General features: G+C 36.9%; 1 long non-coding RNA gene across 3 annotated transcripts; it reads left to right on the top strand.

Annotated features, from left to right (window-relative positions):
* The first annotated feature begins 7989 nt into the window (after positions 1 to 7989).
* Positions 7990 to 21597, top strand: LOC116249521 (uncharacterized). 3 transcript variants are annotated; one of them, XR_004171209.2, is made up of 4 exons: positions 7990 to 8538; positions 9034 to 9278; positions 9741 to 10510; positions 10599 to 12068. It is a non-coding gene; the product is annotated as an uncharacterized LOC116249521 (long non-coding RNA). The 3 variants fall into 3 exon arrangements; XR_007572984.1 differs by lacking the exons at positions 9741 to 10510; positions 10599 to 12068 and adding an exon at positions 21221 to 21597; XR_004171208.2 differs by having other exon boundaries at positions 9741 to 12068.
* The last annotated feature ends 4912 nt before the right edge of the window (positions 21598 to 26509 follow it).

Below are 26509 nucleotides of genomic sequence, written 5' to 3'. Positions count from 1 at the left end.
TGCCATCATTCCATTAGTAGTGGGTTAGACATTCAACTATGATTGTTTAGTGTTTCTGTTCTTTGTCCTTTTAAAAGTTTTTTTAGAAGACTATGTGAATGCTAGAAAGACATTAAAATTCCCAACAGTTATGCTTGTTGGAAATCATAAGAATTCCCAACTGCCATAGTTGTTGAGAATTACAAGAATTCCCAACTGTTGTGATGGATGGAAATTCCCATAATTTATGTATACCATTGGCAAAGACAATGGCCAATGCCAACTACTTGGGCCGTAAGCAATAAAATTTCCCACAGGACTTTCCCCAATGGTCATAGACAATTGGGAGTTCAATTCCCAATAGCTAAAGGGGGATATTGCCAACAGTTCACAACATTGTTGTATTATTAGGCTACTTGAACAAGGTCTGTATTCCTAATGTGCCTTTACAAGTTTGCTGAGGAGAAAGTGAAACATTTGTTTCATGCTTGTCCAATATGTAAGAGCATATGGAAAACAAGTACTATCCAATTTAGGGTGAACAGACTGCAAAAGTCAAATTTATTCAAAAGAACTCAACTGGTGATTCAATCACAATTTCAAAAGTTAGAAACAACAATAGACATGATGTTGAGAAAATAGTTACCATGTCTCTATTTAGTTTATTTGGAAAGTTAGAAACAACAATAGACATGATGTTTTAGTTAGCTTGTGGGGCTTTGTAAGGACCCATTTCTCTTCCTAAATTGAAAGTAGACAAAAGGAGTGCATTCATCTAACTTTGAGGAAGGAAATTAAAACCAATACATTATGTTGTTTTCAGGAAGGATGACAAAAAATGAACAATGGGGGCTGGAAACTCACTAGATACTTAAAGTTGTTGGGCAAGATAGAGGTAATATGAAATGGGAAGCATTTTGGTCTAGACTAGCAATTTGCAAGTTTGTTTCTAGGAGAATGTATTAAATATATAGGGGGATGGCTAACTTCTTTTATCTATTGTTATATCTAGCTTGTGTATCAACAGTCCTACTAACTTACTATTAGTATTTTTTCTAAACAGTATTTCTAGTAAAGCTAAAGTATATATATGTATATATATACATGTATAATGTATAGGAATAGCATTTCTATGCTCTATAGAACATGTAAATGGAAAGTAAAATTTCTTTCATAACGGAAGTTCATAGAAGAAAGAGATAAGAAGGAACCGCTAAAAGTCTACAATAAATTCCAACCAAAATGACCGAATTATGAGCACAATTGCTATGGCTCACCAAGAACAGATCACTCGAATTTGAAATAACAACCAACCAAATAAAATACAGCAAGTAAGGTCTTTCCCCTTGCAATTATTGACTCATTTTTCCAACCTTAAATGGGAATATCGTTTATGAGACACATTGAAAAGTTTTTCGTTAATATTTATTTTATATACTATATTGTTTTATAATTGAATTCTATATAGAATCGGTTGATTAATGTTGTTTATATTGAAATGAATGAGATCAGTGAGTGGAGTCGAAGGCTAAACTCATTGTGAATTCATCGAGTCAGAGTTTGACTCTATGAATCACGTCTGGTTTGCCTTTTTGCTATGTCTGACTTGTTATGTCCATCGCCCCCTGACTTGGGATTAGTTCGCTTGTGCCACTAGTTCAGTTCATAAGAACTGGTTGATGCAATTCAAATCAAACTGAATCAGTTGATTTGGTTGAAAATAAACTAAACTTTAACAGGTTACGGGTAGGAATTTAGTTGGAAAGCTGCTGCTTCTGTTGGATACTTGCTTTGCTTTTTTTTTTATTTCCTTTATTCCTTCTTTGTTTTCCCTTCCCCTTTCCCTTCCATTAATTTTCTTCTTCCCTCCTCCTTTCTGCCTCTCCATGTTCTCCTCCCTTCTCTCACCCTTGCTGCTGCGATGTAGCGACCTGTTTTTTTCGTATTTCTGTTTTTTTCCCTTTTCTGCTGTAGCTGCTAAACAACAACTCTCTTACTCTCTCTCCCCCTCGATCATTTTCTTTTTATTATAGTGTTATTAGAATTGATACGAATTGACCTGAATCAGCCAATTTGCATCAATCGGTCCTTTGCTGATTTGCATCAAGAGCCGATTCTAGGCTCATGGAAAATCGGGCGATTCTTTTAGGAACCACCGAAATCATATGAAAATCAGGCGATTCTAGTCCAAAATATATCCTCATCTCTCTTTTGAGTCTTCTAGTTTCTCTTTTTATTTATTTTTTTATATGTAATGTGGTGTGTTGTCCGCCCTTCCCCTTTTTGTTGACCCCTCTAAAAGAGTTGATGCGGGGAGGCAATGATGACTTTGGATCTGGACCCTAGGTCCATTGTTGTTAAAGGCATGAACTTGGCATTTTTAAGCCAAAGCACCTTGAGACATGATGGTGGGGCACGAATGACATGATGGTGGGGCACAATTGGTCTTCAAACGTGTGCACTACCGTGTTGAAGTGCATGCTTCACTGTGTGATGTGCATGTCTGAGGCATATGGTTTAAGCATCATACCTTTTCCTTTGAGCCCATTTAATGTTTCCTCCTTTCCAGTTTGCCATTCGGCTAAGGCGCCGTGGTCCGTCTGTGGTTGGGTGACAATGTCATTCCTTCTTTCCTCTTTTTTCACACCTTTCTTATTTTACTGTGCATTATATTGTATTTTTTCGTCTGTTTGCTTTTATTTTTGCGGTTTGCTTATGTATCTATGGGACTTCTTGTCCCCCAATTTTGTTATATATTTTTCATTTTATCGGCTCTCTCTCTCTCTTCAACACAATGGCAACACTGAAAATGGGTTGATATGCAATATATTTACTCAATTTTCATGTAATTATGTGCCGTAAACCAATTTTTGAATTTTTTTTACGAAATATAATCCTCTAAATCTGAACTATACGACTAAGAACCTACAGATTCATATTTTTAATATGTAAAAATTCTCTTACAGCTTTCAAGGTTTCACTTGGATTGTTGATTTTTGTGCTTATAGGACCTAATTTAAGCATCAAATTTGACGCTGTTTGGGAATCACAGTGGCATGCTTACACAAATTAGATAAAAAAACGTAACAATAAGTTATTTCAAATCATGGTTTATTTACTTTTCTCTTTTTCTTAAAATAACCTTCCAAACGACGGGATAGACCATTTGCAATATTGATGCAGCCATAAGGGGCTCCGTCTCTCGAGCTGACTACCATGCAATGGGGGCGCCAATTTTTAGCCTCTTTTCATTATGGGTAATTGGTTTTTTTTTTTTTTTACTTAAAAGCATTTTGTGCATAACAAGTATCGAAGCATCAATAGTATGCATGCCCTTAATACTCTGTGGTAGCTAGGAAGGTTAATGAATGTGACTCGAGCTGAATCCAGGATTTTGGCATCAAATTTTAATAAATTTTTTATTTGTACATTTTCATACATTTTACATTGACCTATACTAGTGACTTTTTAATAGAGCACTTAAAAACAGACATGGTCTAAATGTTTAATGAGGGCAAGGTAGTTAGGTGAGTGAATTATTGTAACATAGTTAAGCACAGCAAGATAGTCATGGAGGATGCTCCAGACAATATCACGGATGTAAGAAGCATGGCTGCATCAGAAGCCTCTGACCTTATGGTATGTATGTACTTTATGTTTCTCTGTGTGGAATAAATAGTTTATCTTCCTGAAGTCCGATTTGCTTGAGTGAAAGCATGTTATAAAGAATAGATGTGTATATGGGTTGACACATATCCATACTAGGGCTTTAAGGTTTCTAGAAAACGTAATAAATCTGTTTGGAATAGTAGGAACAAGTTGCCAAATCCCAAAAACCAAGAGACAAAGGCAAAATGGAGTACCCATTTGAGGCAAAAGGCTGTTAGGGGAAACAAGAAGCCATGTGGTGAGGTTGAGGGATTAGCAGAGGCGTGCTAAACTACACAGAGCTATTACTATTCTAGAACTAAAAGAGACTCCAAAGGTGGGTATAAGGTCAAGCAATATACACAGATAGGCTGAATAACATGAGGAAACGAGGGTAAAGAAGGCCTAGGGAGGATACAAAAATGTTCCAGAAAAACAAGATGCCAGAACAAAAAACGATGCCTGAATCTAGTAGAAAACACATAAGCGAACCTACGACAAACATCAGAACAAACATAGAACTGATAATAGAAAACCAGACACTAATCTAAAATACATTACTAAATCTTATTAGAAATCTAGAAAATAAGAAACCAGAGGTATAGACTTTGGAACTTGATAAAAATCTAAAGTATATATCAGAGTTACAAACAGCCATTTATAATGAGAATCTAGTAATAGTAATAGGTAGAATAATAACAGAATCGTTTATATGAATAATAAAAAATACAAAGTATCATCACAAAAAATATACTATTACAAAGAAAGGCCTAGGCTAATTAAAACAAATTTAGGAAGAAAATTTTTAGAAATACATGAAGAAGATCTAAGACTCGTAACAAATGAAGAAGATTTGCTGATAGAAGGAGTTAGATAGAATGACTAGACTACATATAGAAAATAGGAAAGAAAAAACAGAAAAAAAAGGTATGGCAAAATGAAGGTTGCCATGCTGGTATATCACAGTCAGTGCAAGGTTGCCCAACATACCAACAAAATAAAACAAATGAACTGCTAGAAAGAATAATAGAAAAGATGGATAAAGGATTTGAACGGATAATAAAGGAACTAAAAGACATTAAAGAACAAAACAAAGAAATGCAAAAACAAATAACTGAGATACCACATAAAACAGCAGAAAAAATAACAAAGATCCAAAAGAAAACAACCGTACAAGAAGATGGCATTATTACAGAAAAAGAGCAAGATGTAAACATATATGGAATAAACAAAAGTACCGAAGAAGAGTTAAGTGCAAACGAAGACAACAAAAGCATTATTATACAAAACTCATGGAAAAAAGAAAATGCTGAAATTAATATGAACACCACACCAAAAGAAACAGTGGAAGAAGAGAATATACGATGAGAACCGATTAAAGAAAAACACTTCGAACGTAGAAGAACAATGAGTGAACCACAGAAAGAATATACAAGAGGTTATGGGAATCGAGACTCAAAGACACACCAAATACAAAATTACATGAAGTAGGGATATTAGATTTAGACAAAGCCAAAAATATACTAGAAAAAATACAAATATGGAAAGCCGAAATATGACAACATATAACAGAAGCAAAAATGGATACAAAAACTATACCAAAATACATAGAAAACTCATTCATAGGAAATGTAAAATTATGGTTCGAACAACTAGATGGATCAATAAAAGACTCATTAAGAGGAGAAACATATGACAAAGGTAATGTTACAACAAAACCTTAAGAAAAATTATGTAGCCACAATTAAAGTAGAATTGGTACATGCAAATATAGATCAAGACTATAAAAATAGAAATAAAGAAACAGCTAGGAACAACCTCATATCTTTAACAATATGCAATATGTGTTATTTAGATGATTATATCACACTATATAGCCAATACTTTTATAACACATAATTAGTAAAACTGACAAAACCATAGTATTAAGATGGTTTTACCAAAAATTACCTAAAACAATATATGAAAGCATCATTAAAAACTATAAAGAAAATCTGCCAAAAGAAGACACATTAGGAGCAATGATAGAAGTTTTAAGGCAATGGTATAAAAAATCATGTATAAAGTATACCAAGGAAAATAAACTAAAAAAGAATTATGAGAGATCCTTATAAAGGCTCTATAGAATATGGGACACCACAAATAGGTTGTGGATCCAGAAACTACAAATATAAGAAAAAGAAAATTAAAAAACTTAGGACTAAATATAAAGAATACGAAAAACATTTCAAAGAAAGAAAAATATATTATATAAGAAATAGAAACAAATATCCCAAAAACCTGAAAGAATGCAAATGTTATAATCATGGAAAAATAGGACATATAACGAGGAACTGTGGACAACCTATAAAAGAGAAAATAGCAAAAATCATAGAGGAAGATTATATTGAAATAAGCCTATTACAAGAAAAAGATATATCAGAAAATGAAATGATTTACGAAACTGAGACTGAAACAGAATCTGACAAAGAAACATACAGTAGCGATTATGAGTAAGGAAATGGAGAGACCACAAGATATTATTTACCAAGAGGAAGTAACAGAAGAATATACAATACAAAGGGTAATATTTGATGAGAAAATATTCCAACAGATAGAACAACAGGAAATTGACACAAATAAAGATAAAATATTCGATTTCCCACTCATTAAAAGAATACCAAGCATAAAAAATATAATAAAGAAAATTAGAGAAGAAAATTATATAGTAAATCAAAGAGAACATGTAATAGACACAGATCAAGTGGTAGGAACTACCAGAGTACCACTTATAAGTAGAGCAATATAACTGAAGAATTAAAACAATTAAAGATAAAAGAATCAACAAAATACATATACTATCAAAGAATAAAAATAATGATAAAAACATGTTTTAGAGAAAAAATAAATACACCTATAGAAATATACTTAGCAGACAATTGAATTATATAGCCATTAGAAAAAAACCATCATAGACAAAAAAAAAAGGAATCTGATATACCAAAAATTGAAATTCATTATAAAACAAAATTTTACAATAGCATTAACTTACAACTACTTAGACAAGAGCTTAGTGTTATATTGGAAACTGTCTGGAATCAAGTTAGAAAAAGGATGCAAAGTCATGACTATTAAGGAAAAAAATATATATGTAGTAACAAATAAATACAAAATAACAACCAAAAGAAAAAAATGATAAGATACAAATAGACAATCCTTTTAAGCAACTAATAAAACTCGTAAACGAGGAAGAACAATATTACCTTGAAGAAGAAAACAACGAATTAGAAATAATCAAACATAGGCTGAGCATCACTGAAAACAGAAAAGAAGTAGGAGAAACCAGCCATAAAAATCACCCGTTTTTTATAAAAGCAATAATAGATAACAATATAAGAAAAATATTAATAGACACATTACACCAGAATTAATAGGAGAAGATTTAAATTTTTGAAATCGGTATTTATTTTAGCATAAATGGACAAAATACGATTTTTGAAGTTGTACTTTATCCGATTGCATTTATGAACGTATATTCGGATTCCTCTCCATTTCTAGAGCATATCTATGGAGAAGAATTTTAATTTTGACCGTTTACTTTGTGGGGCACTTTCATAGTCTTAAGTAAACGGTCCAGCTATAAGCGTGTGGGTCGTACCAACAAACTTATCACGTGATGCTGAGTCCAACGTTACCACCCAGCCCAGCATCGCCCACCGGCACTCCGCGAGGCCCGGTTGTTTGACCCGAGCTAGCCCTAACCAGGCTGAGCTAGTCAGGGCTGACCAGCCATGCTAAGCCAGTTGACCATGGCGAACCAGCCATGGCCATGGTCATGGTCATACCATGACTAAGCTAAGGCCAGGCCAAGGCCAAGGCCAACCTAGGCCTAGGCTCGACTCCAAACTGACCCTCAACTTTTATTTTAAGTGCACAGTTTTGTGGTAAAGTTAGTTTAACCCAACGGTGCTTAGTTTGCTTAAACTCGCAAACTTAAGAGATCATTCATGACTCTACGTTTGCCGGTTGTGAGTGAACCAGTTTGTCTTTTTCAGTTCTGTCATTGCATGCCATTAGATTTTTATATTTAATGCTTAAATCCTGTCAAATTGCTTCAAATGAGTGCAACATGTTTAACATAACTGTCATTCATGTATGATGATAAAAGGATTGTGCCTTGATTAATAACAAGACGCTACAACAGTTCAAACCTACTTTAACGCACTAGAAGCGTGCGTCAGAATTTGTTAGGGGCATGACAAAGCCTCCATTTACAAAAGTACCCTTCCTTAACGCCCAAACCCCATGTGTCAATGATAGCGCTTTTTCCAAAGTTAGATACCCAATGCGTTAGTAATTAGTCTTCAGTCATTTACACGCACACCGAACGCGGTGGTGTAGGGTTTCTTTTTCCTTTTTTCCCGAAATGCATGTCCCTTCTGCGTTAGAAAATCCCTTCTCACTTTCCCAAACGCGCAGCCTTCTTTCGTTAGTCATACCCTACAGGTGAATTCAATTCCATTCCCGCGGATTTTTATTTCGCTTCCTTGTCCCATCCTGTGAAGCTCCCGTCTCCTTGCTCCGGCTTTCACAGAGAACCGAAAGATCCTTTCTCTCTGTTCCGGCTGCCGCTCCCCTTTGCAAAGGTGTCCCATCTCTCTCGCCAAACTGCTGCTCAGTCTTGTAATACAAGCAGGGCCCTGCTCTGGAGACATTCCAGCACGAGCTAGAGAAGGAAAAGCACTACGAAGAAGTCTTGCAGCTGCCAATAATGGAAGGGTTAGATGACACCAGCGTCATGGTAGAGATGAAAGCGGCACTAAGGCAGTATGAGCAGATAGGATCAAACCTTGGGATCACTGCCACCTGCAATTTTCCGCTGCAGATCCAAGCAGATTAACCAGATGGATAATCGGGGAGGAGGGCAGAAAGGTATAGTTCTTTTTCAATTTTAGCACTTTCTTTTGTAAAGAGAGCGTATTTAAAATCTATTGAGCACTGTATAGCCCTCTTCTTCTGTGCAATAGTTTCATGTCTGAGGGGATCAATTATTAATGGTTCCTGGACAATTCAGACCAGTATGATTCTATGATGGGTGTATGGGTTATAAGTCATCTCTTCCCTCCCTTTCTCCTCTTTCTTACACACATAAAGTTTGATTTTCACATTTTCAGTTCAGATCCTGCTTCGCATCAATTTCTATCACTTGTTCCTTTATATAACATTTTTCAAAACATTTATAACTCTCTTTTCCTTCATATATTGCTTTCTGTTTCCTTTTCATGTGCTGGTTTATGGTCAAACTGTAAAAGTTTCACTTGGCTTCGGGTATTGCTGCTTGTATCCTTTTAATTTACTGGTCTATGATGAAAAGCAGTTTCGGAAAACTTATTTTGATGCTAAAAGATCATTTGCTGCCATTGTTAGAGGTTCAAAGGTGTCATCAAAGATAGGAGTGATTGAGTCGTTACTGGAAAAGGTTGATATTCTTCTTCTTGGTGGAGGAATGATCTTCACATTTTAGAAGGCACAAGGTCTTTCAGTGGGATCACCACTAGTGGAAGAGGATAAGCTCGATCTTTCTTGAGAAAGCCAAAGCCGAAGGAGTATCTCTCTTGTTGCCCTCTGATGTTGTTATTGCTGACAAATTTGCTCCTGATGCCAACTGCAAGGTTTGTTATTATTCTGTTTCCAGATTCTAGATCATGTCTATTCTTGTGGCAAGTATCACAAAACTTGTTAGTTAGCAAGAGATGTTTCTCCAGCAACTACCTACAAATGATTTTCCTTTCACAATGTTGGGAGATTATATAATTTTAGCTTATATAGTGGAAATTTTGAGATGTGGAAAGGGTTATGCATAATAGTATAGGGATTGATTTTGATATATCGTGCTCTTTTGTTACCATACCAAAGCACCAATCCCAACCAGCGAAGCCACCCTATCTCGGTCATATGGTTTGACCAACAGGGGCGGAGTCGGGGGCTTCTAATTTTGACTGGCAACTTAAAAGGGCAGTTGCTAGACTGTTTTTTGAAACGCCAAAAAGGATCAAGGCCCAAGCCCCCCAACGCACAAGAGCTTCTGAAATCATATTATTTACTTACCTTCTGATTTACTGTTTGTTGTACAGACTGTTCCACTTTCTGCGATCCTTGATGGTTGGATGGACTTGATACTGGTCCCGACTCCATCAAGACATTCAGTTAGCTAAAGGCACCTACCCTACATCTAAACCCCCTAGAAAGTTGAAAAGGGAAGACGGTTAATTTCCCTTCACAAATTGTGCATTGCTGAAAGTTTCATTTTTGGAAGAACTCCAATGTCCCCGAGGGGACATTGGAACATTCTTCTTCACAGAGTGTGACCAGCATTTCTGGCCCCATATCAATGAGACACAATAAGCAATTGCAGCATAGAAGAAGAAGAAGAAGAAGAATAAGAAGAAGAAGAAGGTGAAATGTATATGCCCAGCAGGGGGGTTGTTGGGAGCTGACGATTGTCCTATACTCTTTGTTCGCATTAGAAGGCCTCCAAAGTCCCTTGGATGGTGCGGTGATAGATATTGTATGAGGGCTAGGGTGAGTCCTCATGTGGCCCAAATGAGTGTGCTGTCCATGTTTCTTAAAGCAGCAGCATGGCCCTGAGTAAGGGGGAATTAAGTCTTGTAATGTTGAAAATAAGAGATGGAAGTCTTGTAAAATCTTGGATTGATCTAATTATCTCGTCACTTTTGAAGATTATGATCAGGTGCAGCATGAAATTGGCCCGTTTGTTAGAGACATCATCTCTGGTGACAGAAACAGAGAGGGACAATGGGCAGAATGGCCTGTCATTGCTCAGTGTCTTCAGACCCATCTTTCTATGGGGAACGATTCTCTGATTTGGAGGCATAATGGCCAGGTAATTTTGTCTAGAGCTTGACAAAATATTTGTATTAAAGGAACTATCAGTTGGCATGGAAAGATTTGACTCTCAAATTCAATTCCAGGGGCCAATTGGTTTGTTTATATGGGGAGTTATGGCAGGCTAGTGATGGAGGCAAATGGGTATTGCTTTAGGCTTTTAGCCTCTCAGTGGAGGCTGCTTTTTTCTTCTGTGGAGGATCAACAGCACATCATTTTCTTCTGCTTTGTTCCTAAATCCATTTTGTTATATGTTATGGCATGGTTTGGAATTCTATCCTTCCTAATGGAGACTTTGGTTCTACTTGTAAAGAATTCAAAAAGTTGTGGATACTTTGCTTTAATGTTGTTTATATGGAGAATTTGGACAATTAGGAATCATGTGTATCATTCTGCGCATGTTCAATCCATTATGCATATAAAAAGGGATGGTTGGCAGACATGCTCTGAGGCATTCTTTAAGCAGAAGTGGCAGGAACAGGTTTTGGTGGCTATAAAACTGTGGCTCAAGACCAAGATTCTCTCCTTTTAGGAAAGTAAATCCTCCTAATGGCTGGGTAATTGAAATTTTAAGTATGCTGTCAAAAGGTGTTCCTCTATGTGGAGCTGTTCTTCTGCTCAATGATAGTCTTATGTGCAGAAAATGTGCATCAGATCATGAAGAGGTAGGCATGGTTGAAACATCTCTCCTGTTTGCACATGGTTCCAAGAACTGAGCAGTCTATTCATCTATTGCTGTTGAATCCAACAACAGAATTTGGATGAGATGGCTTCAAGACAGAAAATTGAAGATGGCATTGGATATCAAGAGTTTTATGAGAAGAATATCAAGGAACAACTTCAGAAGAGAACTCCATAATTTTCTTATCTTAATGTTGAGTTAATAAAAAAAGTATGAATTTCTGTGAAGTGCAGGGACAATTGTCTGATTTTCAGCATTGTCACATACAATGCATATTATTCGAAAAAAACACGTATTATACATGTTTTTTTTCTCCCTTTTTTGTATTTTATTTTTTTATAATTTTCAGGTTTATTAAATGTTTAAATTTGTTAAAAATTTGTCAAGATTTTCCCAATATATATACCAAAAAAATTCCTCGTCGTATAATACCCGTATATGATATATGTGACAATGATTTTCAGCACCTATTTTCTGTTGGTGGAAATTCTCAGTGACAAGATGGCCAAAAGCTGTCAGCTTGCATCTATTCTATATTATGTCCTTGAAAACCTGGAACCTGAACAAAAAATTAACAAGGAAGTCAACCTGTGAAGTATGACTTTCTTTTAACTCGCTATTGCTCTTATATGAAAGTGACAAATGCATTCCATTAGGCCTGGGCGTCGGACTGGGCCGCCATCGGGTACCCAGACCGGTCGAGCTCGGGTCCGGGTTAGAAGTTATAGTATCGGGATTTAGCCCGTTGTGCCCGACCCGGCCCGACATCATAACGGGCCAGGTTCGGGTTAACTAAATTGGCCTGTTGGGGCTCGTTAAGGCATTAACTTGAAAATTCGACTTCGGCTGTTCGAGTCTTCGACTAACAATTCGACATTAGGGTTTTCATTTGCAGGCAGGTAAGAGCTGAGCTACCAACACCGTCGCCGCACAGCTGTCGGTCCGCCACAACCTCCATCGACTTCCTGGCTGCTAGCGTAGTGCTCACCTTCCCTCCCTCCCTCCCCACATGCCTGCTGCTACTTGCATTTTGTCTCCAACTTCATGTAAACGAGAACAACAACCGATTAAACACAACATCTACAACTCTCTGACATTTGATCCGGAGACAACGTGGGCTCGAGAATCGGTGTATATTCCGAACAGGAAAGCAGAGTGGGACCTCGACTATCCACCACTCTTGGAGTATTTTATTTTTTTGCTTTTCCTATTTTAATAACTTGTCCTCAATAGATGAAGCTTGCCTTGTTTAACTTTTTTTTAAACTTGTTTTGCCTAGATGTGCAAATGATGGTTGCTTCTTTTAATTAATTAAATAATAATATGCATGTATTTGTTAGCTTTTGAGTTTTCATGAGATTCTTGGTCCACGTTCGGTTTTCTCGTTTATGTTTCTATTGCTATGTGCAAATGATGGTCACGACATTATGCTAGGTTGACTACTTGTTTCTATTTCTCATTTTCTTTTTAGTTTAGTTTGGATATTGCATAGTTTGATAGTTAGTTTTTAGATTAATGGCTTGAATTTGCTATTGGTACAATTTTTCTTTGGTTGTCTATTTGTAAAGAGAAAATGCGGGTAGGAACTAGAAATGGTTTTCCCTTGATGTCTGTTGTTCCAGGGAACATTTTCCTTGAATCTGGTTCTAGTAATGGTGGGTTTTACTAGTTCTTTACCTGTCGGTTAATTTTTGACAATTTGTCACGAATTTAATTGATCGCCTTGAACTGGTGAGAGTGTGACTGTGTGGCGGTTTTCCATTTCGTTTCCTAGTTCATGTCAATATATTTGCTACTCTGATCTTCAGTTCTGCTGCCCTTTTTCGTCAGTCGTCACCATGACAATGAGCAGGTTGGCCTTCAAGAGAAATGAATTTGTGTAACTAGTTGAAAATGAGCAACGCTTATAGAAATTGTGAAGTCTCAGGCTAAACCCAATTTAATTGAACCACTTTGGTTTCGAAGTTGACTTGAAGACAAATGTAGGTTCAGTGATATTACAAATCAGGCATCAGACAATTTTGGCCTAGGAAAGAAAACGAATTGGCTATGCTTTGATAAAATTAGTTGTTTATCATGTTATTACTGGATTGGGACTTTTAGAGCAAGTTGTTTATCATCATGAATGCTCTTTTGGTTATAAAGGCTGAAAGCCTGAAAGAGCATGATGCAACTACTTATGTTCAAAATTTTTGAAGTTTTTATTTATCATCATACGATTCTTGTTAGCCTTTTATTCAGCTTAAGAGTTGAATCATTTTATGTGTTTAGGTTGTTTGGATTCCACTCAAATAGTAAGTTATGTCTTTCCACTCTGGGAATGAAGAATATCATCTGATGGCAGATATAGAGGAGAATGAATCGTCTTCATCTACTGAATAGGAAGTTGAATCCAAGAGGAAAAAAATGTCAATAGTATGGAATGACTTCACATTAGTACAATATAAGGGGAAATAGTATGCAAAATGCAACCATTGTGGTGAACGATTTAGTGGACATAGTTATAATGGTATTAGTCACTTAAACCGACATAGAGTTAATTGTACCAAAAAAAACATTACTAATCGAAAACAATAAACTTTGTCATTTGGAGTTTGTGAATCTGGTACCACTTCTTTATGTCTACATAAATTTGATATGGAGACTGTAAGAAAATGTATGGCTAAATATACAATACTACATGCACTTCCTTTCAGTTTTGTAGAATATGAATATCATAACGATTTTATAAAGGCTTGCAATTCAAGGTTTTTCCATTTTCTAGAAAAACACTTACAAAAGATGCTCAGTCAATGTTCAAAGCTAAAAAATGAGATATCAAGGAGTTTTAAATAACCACGTGTAGCGGGTTTCATTGATATTTGATATGTGGTCCTCACAACAGACATTAGGATACTTGTGTTTGACAACCCAATATATTGATACAGATTGACAATTGCATTCTCATATACTTAATTTTGTACATGTGCTTCCACCACATAATGCAAGTTGTATATGTGACATTTTATCTGCATTACTCCTAAAGTGGGAAATTCAGTTGAAGTTGTTTTCTGTTACGGTTGATAACTGTTCAACAAATGATAATGGAATAAGTTTACTAAGAAGGGCCATAGAAAGAAAAAACAATATTTCATTTCCATTGAGAGGCGAATACTTTCACATTCGTTATGGTGTGCATATTATAAATCTCATGATTAAAGATCGTATGAATGATGTGCTTGATACAATTTCAAAAATTCGTGACAGTGTCAAATATGTAAGGGGATCACCAAAATGACTACATGCTTTCAAGCAATGTGTAAAGGCAATGAGTTTGGATGAGAAAAAAAGTTTAAACTATGATGTTCCTACTCGATGGAATTCTATATTTATAATGTTGAGAGATGCATTGTTATTCAAAGATGTCTTTCAACAATTGGCATCATGTGATCCTAATTATGCATGTTTGCCTTCTGAGGATGATCTCATGCATTTGATTTATATAAGTTCTTAAAGGTATTCTACAATGCAACAAATGTATTATCTACTTCTAAGCAGGTAACAACTAATCTTGTATTTCAAGAAATTTTATCAATTTACCATCATTTGCATATACATCGTGAAGCATCAAATGGACATATAAAGACATTGATATGCCAAATGCAAGAAATATTTTACAAATACATTAAGAGCTACAATATTCTTTTTGCAATTGTAGTTGTTTTGGATCCTAGGTTCAAGTTGTCGTACTTGAAGTATTTGTTTGATGATTTGAATAAATTTGGTGCAATGGTCAAATATGAAGATATAGAGAGCATCCTACATGAATTATATGTTGAGTACAAAAATATGTATGATGATAGTGACATAAATAATATGCAAAGGGGTAATGCATCCACTAGTACCATGATTGCAACGGAAGAGTATAGAAGCCTGGCTAGATGTGGTCTCAGAGCATACTTCAGCTTTGTATCTCCTGTAGTGGCTCACACAGATCTAGACAAATATTTGAGTGATCCAATGGAAGAAATTGCATCTACTGAAGTCTTCAACATATTATCTTGGTGGTAGACAAATGAAAACAAATATAAAATTGTAGTAGAGATAGCTCAAGATGTATTAGTCATTCTTGTATCTACAATTGCTTTAGAATCTGCATTCAGTATATCGAGTCACGAGATCTCAAGTGCAAGCACTCGATGTCGTGAATCAACAAATTCGGGTCATCCTCCACCCTGTGCTGAAGCAGAGCGATGACAGCCAAAGCTAAGCGCATTACACATCCGTGCAGAAAGAGGGTATCCCTTATGAATGATCAAACGTTTAGCTTTTTCAGTGGGTCCGCTTGGACTATGCCAGAAAACGTCATGTATTTGCCAATTGGCGATTTTGAGCTTTGCTTCCTTCTGAGGCTCGTATAGGAATTATTTATGGAGGGAATTTTTGCTTATTCAGATATATCATGATCCTGCCCCTCCGAATTTTCCTTTTTGATGAAGACAGTTTGAATTCAAGTGAGACATCTCTGTCAAGCAATACAGTTGTCACTTTGTCTACCAATTCAGTCGAACAGACGACAACGCCCTCCACCACCACTATTGAGGATTATACTTATAGTCTTGAATCATCATCTAGCCTTTCGGGAACTTTTGATCCATTTTCTATTATTATTGATTCTTCTTCTTATCCTAGTCTTATTTATTCTTCTTATTATGGCATTTTTGAAGATCACCCTAGACAAGAGGCATCTTCCATTCATCTCTCTTTTGGTTTTGGGAGCTATTCTTACGATGTATTAACGACTTGAAATGATGCATTCATAGTGGAGATCCCTCCATCTCATCCTAATTCGGTCCCCCGCTTCACCTTTCGGAATGGGGGATCCCCGTTGGCAAAAACCATGGTAGTAGTTGCGGAACTACTGGGTCGGAATCCCGCTCTTGTGTCGTAGGACGCTCGGCAATCGACCGGGTGGGTTATCCTTCCAGTTTCGAGTGTCTTTTTGGCGTATTGGTGAACATAATACGGTCTACAGGAAGAATTCTTAATAATTATCGATGCTAATTCAACTACTCCTGAAAATGTAGAATCGTTAATCTGCATATAGAATTGGATTCGTGATGCACGCAACTTGTGTGAAATGTAAGTTTGTTTAAAGTTCAATCTAATTTATTTTACACATTACTATAGTAGTGTGTTTAAATTAATATGTGTTACAGTTTTCATGATGTAGAGCACCATTCTGACGAGGAAAGTTAATCCAATGCATGATTATCATGGTAAATTTTTTATTAATTTGTAGTGTTTAGTATTCTATGCATGACCTTTAAATTGCTCTCTCTCTCCACCCTCACATGTAGCAGACAAGCACCTGTTAAATTCTATTAACATTTCTTTTCATGTTAAATTGCAGATTTGCTGATGGACTCTGAAGATGTTACTTTGATTTTCAAACTCTGCTTATGGACCATTTAAATTTTGCTGTCACCTACTTATTGGCTGCTCTCGAATATTACTTGTTTGTCTACCTTGTTCAATGGCAACAATACTAATGTTGAATAGTGAGGAACTTCAATGCAACTTTGGTCTTCTAGGCGTCGTTAGCTTTTCATAGGTTTGAGCATTATGGTTGACATTAGTATGCAGCATATGAACTTTGGAACCCAGCCCGCCTCGGCTCGGCTATCAATTTAAAAACAAGCCAATGATGGCCAGAAGACCAAAGTTGCGTTAAAGTTCCTCACTATTCAACATTAGTGTTGTTGTCATTGAACAAGGTAGACAAACAAGTAATATTCGAGAGCAGTCAATAAGTAGTTGACAGCTGAAACAAAAATAAAAATGTTCCATAAGCAGAGTTTGAAAATCAAAGCAAACATCTTCAGAGTCCATCAGCAAATCTGCAATTTAACATGAAAAGAAATGTTAATAGAAATTAATAGGTGCTTGTCTACAAGCATACATGTGAGTGTGGAGAGAGAGAGAGAGAGCAACTTAAAGGTCCTGCATAGAATACTAAACACTACAAGTTAATAAAAAATTTACCATGATAATCATGCATTGGATTAAATTTCCTTGTCAGAATGTTCTGCATCATGAGAACTGTAACATATATTAATTTAAGCACACTACTATGGTAATATGTAAAATAAATTAGATCAAACTTTGAACAACTTACATTTCACACAAGTTGTGTGCATCACAAATCCAACTCTTTGTGCAAATTAATGATTCTATATTTTCAGGAGTAGTTAAGCAATGAGCATCGATAATCATTAAGGATTATTCTTGATATGCTAAATGCAGATTTTAAAGCAATTGTAGATACAAGAATGGTTAATACATCTTTGCTATAATTTTATATTTGTTTTCATTTGTCTTCCACCAAGATAATATGTTGAAGTCTTCAGTAGATGCAATTTCTTCCATTGGATCACTCAAATATTGGTCTAGATCTATGTGAGCCGCTACAAGAGATATAGAGTTGAAGTATGCTTTGAAACCACATCTATCCAGACTTCTATACTCTTCTGTTGCAATCATGGTACTAGTGGATGCATTGCCCTTTTACATATTACTTGTGTCACTATCATCATACATATTTTTGTACTCAACATATAATTCATGTAGGATGCTCTCTATATCTTCATATTTGACCATTGCACCAAATTTATTCAAATCATCAAACAAATACTTCAAGTATGACAACTTGAACTTAGGATCCAAAACAACTGCAATTGCAAAAAGAATATTGTATCTTGAAGTATTTGTCAAATATTTCTTGCATTTTTTATATCAATGCTCTTATATGTTCATTTAATGCTTCACGATGTATACACAAATGATGGTAAATTGATAAAATTTTTTCAAATACAAGATTAGTTGTTACTTGCTTAGAGGTAGAGAATAGATTTATTGCATTGTAGAATACCTTTAAGAACTGACATAAATCAATTGCATGAGACCACTCATCCTCAAAAGGCAAACATGCATAATTAGGACCACACAATGCCAAATGTTGAAATACATCTTTGAATAACAATGCATCTCTCAACATTATAAATATAGAATTCCATTGAGTAGGAATATCATAGTTTAAACTTTTTTTCTCATCCAAACCCATTGCCTTTACACATTGCTTGAAAGCAGGTAGTCGTTTTGGTGATCCCCTTACATATTTGACACTGTCACGAATTTTTGAAATTGTATCATCCATATCATTCATATCATCTTTAACCATGAGATTTATAATATGTGCACCACAACAAATGTGAAAAGTATTCCCCTCTCATGGAAATGAAATATTGTTTTTTCTTTCTATGGTCTTTAGTAAATTTATTCTACTATCATTTGTTGAACAGTTATCAGCAGTAACAGAAAACAACTTCAATTGAATTTCCCACTTAGCAGTAATGCACTCTAATAAAATGTCACATATACAACTTGCATTATGTGGTGAAGGCACATGTGCAAAATTAAGTATATGAGAATGCAATTGCCAATCTGTATCAACATATTGGGTTGTCAAGCATAAGTATCCTAATGTCTGTTGTGAGGACTACATATCAAATGTCAATGAAACCCGCTACACGTGGTTATTTAAAACTCCTTGATATCTCATCTTTTCAGCCTTGAACATTGATTGAACCTCTTTTGTAAGTGTTTTTCTAGAAAATAGAAAAACTTTGAATTGCAAGCCTTTAGAAGATCGTTATAATATTCATATTATGCAAAATTGAAAGGAAGTGCATGTATTATTGTACATTTAACCATACAGTTTCTTATGGTCTCCATATCAAATTTATGTAGACATAAAGAAGTGACACCAGATTCACTAACTCCAAATAACAAAGGTCTTTGTTTTCCTTCAGTAATTTTTTTTTGGTACATTTAACTCTATGTCATTTTAATTGACTTGTACCATTATAACTATGTCCACTAAATCGTTCACCACAATGGTTGCATTTTGCATACTATTTCTCCTTATATTGTACTAACGTGAAGTCATTCCATACTATCGACCTTTTTTTTCTCTTGGATTCAACTTTCTTTTCAGAAGATGAAGACGATTCATTCTCCTCCATATCTGCCATCGGACGATATTCTTCATTCTCGGAGTGGAAAGACATAACTTACTATCTGAGTGGAATCCAAACAACCTAAACACATTAAATGATTCAACTCTTAAGCTGAAGAATCGTATGATGATAAATAAAAACTTCAAAAATTTTGAGCATAAGTAGTTGCATTATGCTCTTTTAGCCTTTATAACCAAAAGAGCATTCATGATGATAAACAACTTGATCTAAAAGTCTCAATTCAGTAAAATACTCCAAGAGTGGTGGATAGTCGAGGCTCCGCTTTGCTTTCCTGATCGGAATATACAGCGATTCTCGAGCCCACGTTGTCTCCGGACTAGATGTCAGAGAGTTGTAGATGCTGTGTTGAATCGGTTGTTGTTCTCGTTTACATGAAGTTGGCGACAAAATGCAAGTAGCAGCAGGCAGGTGGGGAGGGAGGGAAGGTGAGCACTACGCTGGCAGCCAGAAGGTCGACAACGGCTGTGGCGGACCGGCAGCGGTGCAGCGACGGTGGTGGTGGCTCAGCTCTTAACTGTCCCCAAACGAAAACCCTAATGTCGAATTGTTTGTTGAAGACTCAAAGCCGAACTTTCGAGTTACGCCTTAACGGGCCCCAACGGGCCAATTTAGTTAACCCGGCCCGTTATGATGTCGGGCCGGGTCAGGCACAACTGACTGAAGCTCGATACTATAACTTCTGACCCGTGCCGAATACCCGGTGGCTGCCCGGCGCCCAGCCCTAGATTCATCAGTATTCTTGTTTCAGCCTTTGATTATTGACCATGTGCTTCTTTTTCATTCCTTTAACTTGCTGGAAGAAAAACTGTTCGTCTTATGACTTTTTGGGTTTACTCGAGTTGTGAGAAATGTTGTATTGGGAGTGGTTTGTTGTTTATCTGTTCTAAAGTAGCTTGTGATTTACATGCTTCGCCACAAGTTGGCTCTGTTTCAATCAATGATGAGGGAATTTAATGTGAAGCCCAATGAGGTGGCAATGCTTTCTATTATATCAGCCTGTGCCTAGTTGGGTTCTATTGAGTCTGGAAGATGGGTTCATTCGTATGTTAAGAATATTGGGTTTCATACAAGGGTGCGTGTGAACATGGCTTTGACAGATATGTACTGCAAGTGTGGTGATTTGGATGATTTGACAATATGCAGGAGAGGGATAAAGTGTCTTGGAATGCCATGATTGCAGGCTCTGCCATGCATGGCAAGAGCAAAGAAGCTTTGCAGCTGTTCTCAGAATTGATTGAATTAGAATTTCAAACCACTGGCAAGAGCAAAGAAGCTTTGCAGCTGTTCTCAGAATTTATTGAATTAGAATTTCAAACCACTGACATAACCTTCATTGGGTTACTGAATGCATGTAGCCATGCAGGTCTTGTAAATGAGGGGCGCAATTTTATTGAGTCTATGAGGAATAAGTTTGGGATTGAGCCGAAGATTGATCATTATGGTTGCATGGTGGATTTACTTGGCAGGGCTGGATTATTGGATGAAGCATATGAACTTTGGAACCCAGCCCTGGCCTGCTATCAATTTAAAAACGGGCCGGGCCGGGTCTCGGAGCGGGTTGACGAGGCCCGGTATCCAGCCCCTGGCCGATCTTTTAAATGGCACGTCCTAGTCAGGCCAGCCCAGCCCGACGCCCAGGCCTACATTCCATGTACTAATATTCTGTAATTTTCATATTTTGAAGTAGGCTATAGAAGTTGAGAAAATGAGGGAGCAGTATGTACCATGCAACATTCTTCTCCTTCATGCAATTGCTACCACTCCTCCAACAATGAACTTGCCTGAAATTTGTCTTGCGTTTATTACCTAGTTGCTGTAGAACATGTTGGTTCATAACAATTATTTCTGACTCTGAATTTCTTTATTTCTTGTCTTCTTCGTGCCTATTACTCTTTTATAGCATTTCTAGTTTGGATCATGCTAATATTATGTAACTTCTGTCTTGTAGATAAAAGCTGAAGTTCATGCTTTGAAAAAAATTGGTGGACTTCCTTGGCCTCAATCTTTTGTTCGTACTGCATATCAAGACAGTATCAGACAAGATCTTGATTTATTTGACTGGCTTCGGTCAGTGTTTGGATTTCAGGTACTGTAAATCCTGATAATTTGATTGGTTTTCATTGAAACTTGATAATTGTTTGTCATGAATAAATCTAATGTGGAGAACCAGAGAGGACACCTAGTTTTGTATCAGGAACGTGCACCCATTTGGGAAGCTACGGCTGAATTTAAAAAAAAAAAATGTTTAGCGCAGCAAGTTGCGTTACTAATTCTAATATGTAACACATTTGATTTTGTTACTAATTACAATTTGTAATTCAGCCACTTCGTTAGAATTGTTTATAAAAAATCGTTACTAACAATAAACACATGACATTTTTTTGTAAGGAAATCCTTTTTCAGTTGGCCTTTAGTAACAAAATTAGTAACGTGTCGGCTGCGTTGGAAAAGACATTTACGAACACAAACTGTGTGTTAGTAAATGTGCATTTTCTTGTATCGAGATGAATTGGAAGCACGATGGAGCGACATAGTTCTGAGGGGTGGCGAGCGATGGTGCAATTGTAATTGTATCAAGACGATGGTCTTATGTTGTGTACCACCTGAGAATACTTGGTGGGGTTGTTTGGGTAATGACCTTGCTCAGACGTGAGAAGTCCGATGAGACTTTCGGCTCAATGTGGATATACGGCTCATAAGGTAGGTCTGATGTGACCTGGCACGGTAGATGCCTTAAGTTTTTCCCTCGCCCTTAGTATGTATTAGCGGAAAACATCTCATTGAGGTCGATCAGTGGGAAAACTGCAACAATATTTTAAATAAGTAGAAATTAAGTAAAAGATGATCAAGGAAACAATGTATCGTCTGTCATTGTGCCACACAGGTTAATTTTTAGTGATATTGAATAAAGCAATGCATAGATGATACTGAATGATAGTTTTGTTTACATATTTTATATTCCTGGTGTGAAATCATCCTGTTATAATGTTGTGATATATTATTGTCGATGCATGAATTACATCTTCACAAACCTCGTAGGTGGGCCTACTGAGTATGAGAAACCACACTCGTGCTTTGAATTTTTACTGTTTCTCAGGTGATTTTGATGCGCCACCATAATGAGCAAGGGAGACCTTGGTAGATATATAATTTTGACCTATGACCATCTATGGACGCTTGAGGACAAATCGGACCTATGCCAACTACAAAAGTTATGTGATTGTGAATGCTCTGCTTAAAAAAAAAGACTGGGTTTCGGGATGTTACATTATGAATGCGATTTTATGCTATTGGCTCAATTGCCTTGCTTCACCTCAACGTATTTAACAACATTGTGTCTAGTTCAATAATTAAACCTTTCTTAATCTAATTTTTCTAAGATTTATCAAATATATTTTTATGTTCCACATTTACCCCCTTATGGGTATGAAAACCCTTATGGGTAATATTTATTATTTTGTATGTGATTTCTAGGATACTTATGTGTTCCAAATCTTACCCCTTATGGGTATGAAGACCCCTGTGGGTAATATTTATTATTTTGTACTTAAATATACATGATGCACATAAATACCCTTGGTGGAGCTTAGTGGACTTGTATTTATTCAGTGTGACACCTAGGATTATGAAAATTTTCAATTTTACCCATATTTTTTAATGGCATCAGCAAGTAAGGGTAGGCATCGGGCCGGTGAGCCTGGCCCAGGCCCGGCCCAATAGCCAGCGTCTGGGCCTGATCCATTTAAAATTAAAAAATAATTTTTTAATTATAAATTTTTTTAATATAAAATATATTTATTAATAATAATATATACTATTAAAACAAAAAAATTTAAAAAAAATAATTTTTTAATTTAAATGTTCTTAATAGGCTGGACTCGGCCTGATCGGGCCCGGGCCCGACGCCCAGGCCTATCTATCAGCAAGTCAAATTTTATGGGGAAAATGGTCGTATATTATGAGTTGCACATGCGGCTTCTTTCGTTTATTGACTGATAGAGATCTCATAAACGCCGTGTCCACTTGCTTCAAAGAGCATAGCATAGTTGCATAGGGTAAAGGGCGCATAGTCTTAAACTGCAAAGTGTTCCATCCAATTAAAAGCGGCCTATTATCCATCTAGACCTCAATGCACCAAAAAACGAAGGGCTTTGAATCTCCTGTCAGTGCATGGAGTAGATAATGGATTGTGGGAAAATTCCGTGCAGACTCATATCGCCCGATACTGCTTAATTTTTTAAAAACTTTCACGTACTCATAAAAATTAAAGTAGAAAATTAGAAAATTGCTTCCAGTACACGAGATTTTCAGTGCGGGTTTGATCCACGGGAAAGGCATTCACGTAACAACATTTAAAAGCTTTTTCACTGCGGACAAAGCGCTTTCTTTTTTTTTTCTCAAATTTAGAGTGGACTTGGTAAAAGAATCCAGAATTCAAAATTCGACCTCGAGTGTCCGACATCATTTTACTGAATTATTTTTCCGACCGTCGGGCGCGTCCGCGTCTTTGCCGCTGCGTCTTCACCGCTCGCCACTGCCTCTTCGCCCTTGAACTGCACCAACCGCGCCCATCTCGATCCATCGGAACCACCTCCCGCCGACGTGCTCCTCTAGTTCTCCACTAAAACGATGGCCGAAGAGACCACAATCTCGCCGCCGTACTCTTCTCCACCAAATCAATCCCAGGTATTATCTCCGTAGTTCTTCCTCCTCCGGCATTCTCTTTGGGCAGGTAGAGACTCATTTTCTGCCGCTGGTTGGGAAACGCACGGTCCGGATGGATATCTGCACCTGAGGCCATCCCCACCGTTCATCGACGTTACCGAGTTCACGGTTTTTCCACACAATCCTTCCATCCCACTTGCACAACCTTCTCATAAGTACGTTAATTGGAACCTTAATGTTTGGCCACTGCGTCCCATTAATGTGTTGTCAATTGAATTTATCAATAAACTAGATTTTTCTTAGAAATTCCCTACTTTCTTAAACTTTCATGATACATGGATAGCACACATTATGACCTCATCTCCACAGCCTCAATTGCAATCTCAATGGATGGTGTTGTGGGTTAATACTTTGATAGCTCTCCTGGCTTCATATAAAGAGACTCAATGTCACCCCTCTTCTTTGTTACTGTCATGAAGCGTTTCCATAGGTGCATTATGCATAGTGTGAACATGAACAAGCTCTGTGGGCCAACTCTCCCAAGGATTGGGAAAGCGCTCGTGGCACTGTTTTTTGTTGATGACATAATGTCCTTCCCACTCAAGGGTTGAGTTTCTTCAAGAAATCAAAAGTACTATAGGAGATTTTGAGATCAAAGCTGGTACGAGAGTTAGTGACGCTAAATCGAGAATAGTAACTTTCAATGCCCATGGAGACTTGAGCAACTTGGTTGTTGCCTCAACGGGTTGGCCCCTTGCCGCCCTCCCCCATTAAGTACTTGGGGCTCCACATCTTTTTGGAAAAACTTACTCTTGACCTCTACCAAAAGTTCAAATAAAATTGAAGGTGTGGCCTTGCTACTCTCTAATGCGGGCAGATTATGTCTACTTCAATCTTTCTTTATACCTCTAATATTTTTCTCATGTTCCCCTTTCAAACTTCCGAAAAAAATTATTCAAGTACTCGAGTCTCTTGCAGCTATTTTTTTATAGAGCTCTAACTTAAGATGCTGCAAACACCACTTAGTTGCATGGAATAAGCTTTGCAAACCGAAAGGGGAGTAGAGTATGGGGTTGAGAAGCATTACATACCTAAACTACCTAAACAAAGTATGCTTAGGGAATCTTGCTTTGAAGGTTGGACATTAAACATTTTCTTGAGCCTCCCTTGCTTGGAAAAAATATCTCATGAATTACAGTTTCTAGACGCGAAAGGGTAAGGCCAAAGACTTACGACCCTAGAAATGAATATAATGGGGTTGAGACACCATTAAAAAAGAGGGTAGATGGTTTGTGGGGAATGACTTTACAGCTTGAGTGTGGTTGGATGACTGGGGGAGGGCATTTTGTTGTTCAATGTCCATTTCTCTGAGTTCTATGCCATAGAAACCACACGTTCATTTTCTGTTGCAGATTTAAAGATTGTCATTCAGCATGACCTTGATGTCAATTGTTTGGTCTGATACACAGTTGTTCCCCCAAGGGCCTAGTGGTATGCCTACATCGCGAGCAAATACAAGTTGAGCACTATAGACAACCTTCAACGTAGAGGGTTTTTATCTATCGGATAAATGCCCCCTTTGTCTATCAAACGAGGAGTCTATTAATCATTTGTTTTTTGGTTGCTTGGTTACTACAAGCCTTTGGCAGCTCATGCTCACTAAATTCCACAAACCCTCTACAAAATTGAGGTCGTTCCTGCAAGGTATCTAGCGGTAGATCACCTCCTCTTTCAAGAGGGGATGGTTGAGCTGGTGCTGACAAACAACCTTTCCAGTAGTGATCTGAAAAATTTGGGCATCGAGTTTCTCAGTGGCCTTTGAATATTGCCCCATTTGACTACAACAGAAGATTGACAAAATATGAAAGGAGTGCTGCTTGATTTACCAATCTTTCAATTGGCCACAAAATCAAAGAATAGAGTTTTCCCTTTGGGTGAGGGCAAACTTCATTTCAGATCTAAATCTCCTCAAATCATAGCATGAGCTTCTAATCCATAGCTACCTTAAGAGTGGATGATGGTTAAAGTTGGTTTGGTGCTATGATTTCTACCAAAAGGCATATTCAAAACAAGGAAGCACTTTGAGGTTTTCTTTTCAATCCTTTATTTCATGAAATTGCTAGTTTGGAACAATTACTGTCCATGTTGTAGATTGAGTGGCAACATGTTCTTTCTAAAAACATGCAATGGATAAAAGCTATGTGGTAGGTGATTCACAATCAAACTCAACTTCAACCAGTTTTTCACAACATACACAGGTTGAAGTCACATCTTAATTTTTGTTGTCGTAATTCCTCTAAGGAGCTGTATCATTTTGTTTTACTGCTTGCAATCCGACGTTATCTTTCATTGGGACCCTTCTTCTCGTGGATGAAATTTGAACTTGTTGCTTAGTTTCTTACCCTAAGTGATCTTTCTTGTATACTTTCCTTTTCACCCTAAGTGAACTTGAGGGCCTGGCCTTCTACAGCATGGTTTTATTGGAACCCTTCCCTTAAACTTAACTGAACCCCTCTTCCGGTTGGTTGGGAAAACGTCGAAAGCGTTTGATCCCTTGAAATGGAGAAATGGA

The sequence above is a fragment of the Nymphaea colorata genome, chromosome 3, assembly GCF_008831285.2.
Source record: "Nymphaea colorata isolate Beijing-Zhang1983 chromosome 3, ASM883128v2, whole genome shotgun sequence".
In the NCBI taxonomy this organism is placed as follows: domain Eukaryota; kingdom Viridiplantae; phylum Streptophyta; class Magnoliopsida; order Nymphaeales; family Nymphaeaceae; genus Nymphaea; species Nymphaea colorata.
The sequence above is the reverse complement of the archived record's forward strand: the minus strand, read 5'-3'. Positions and strand labels throughout refer to the sequence as shown.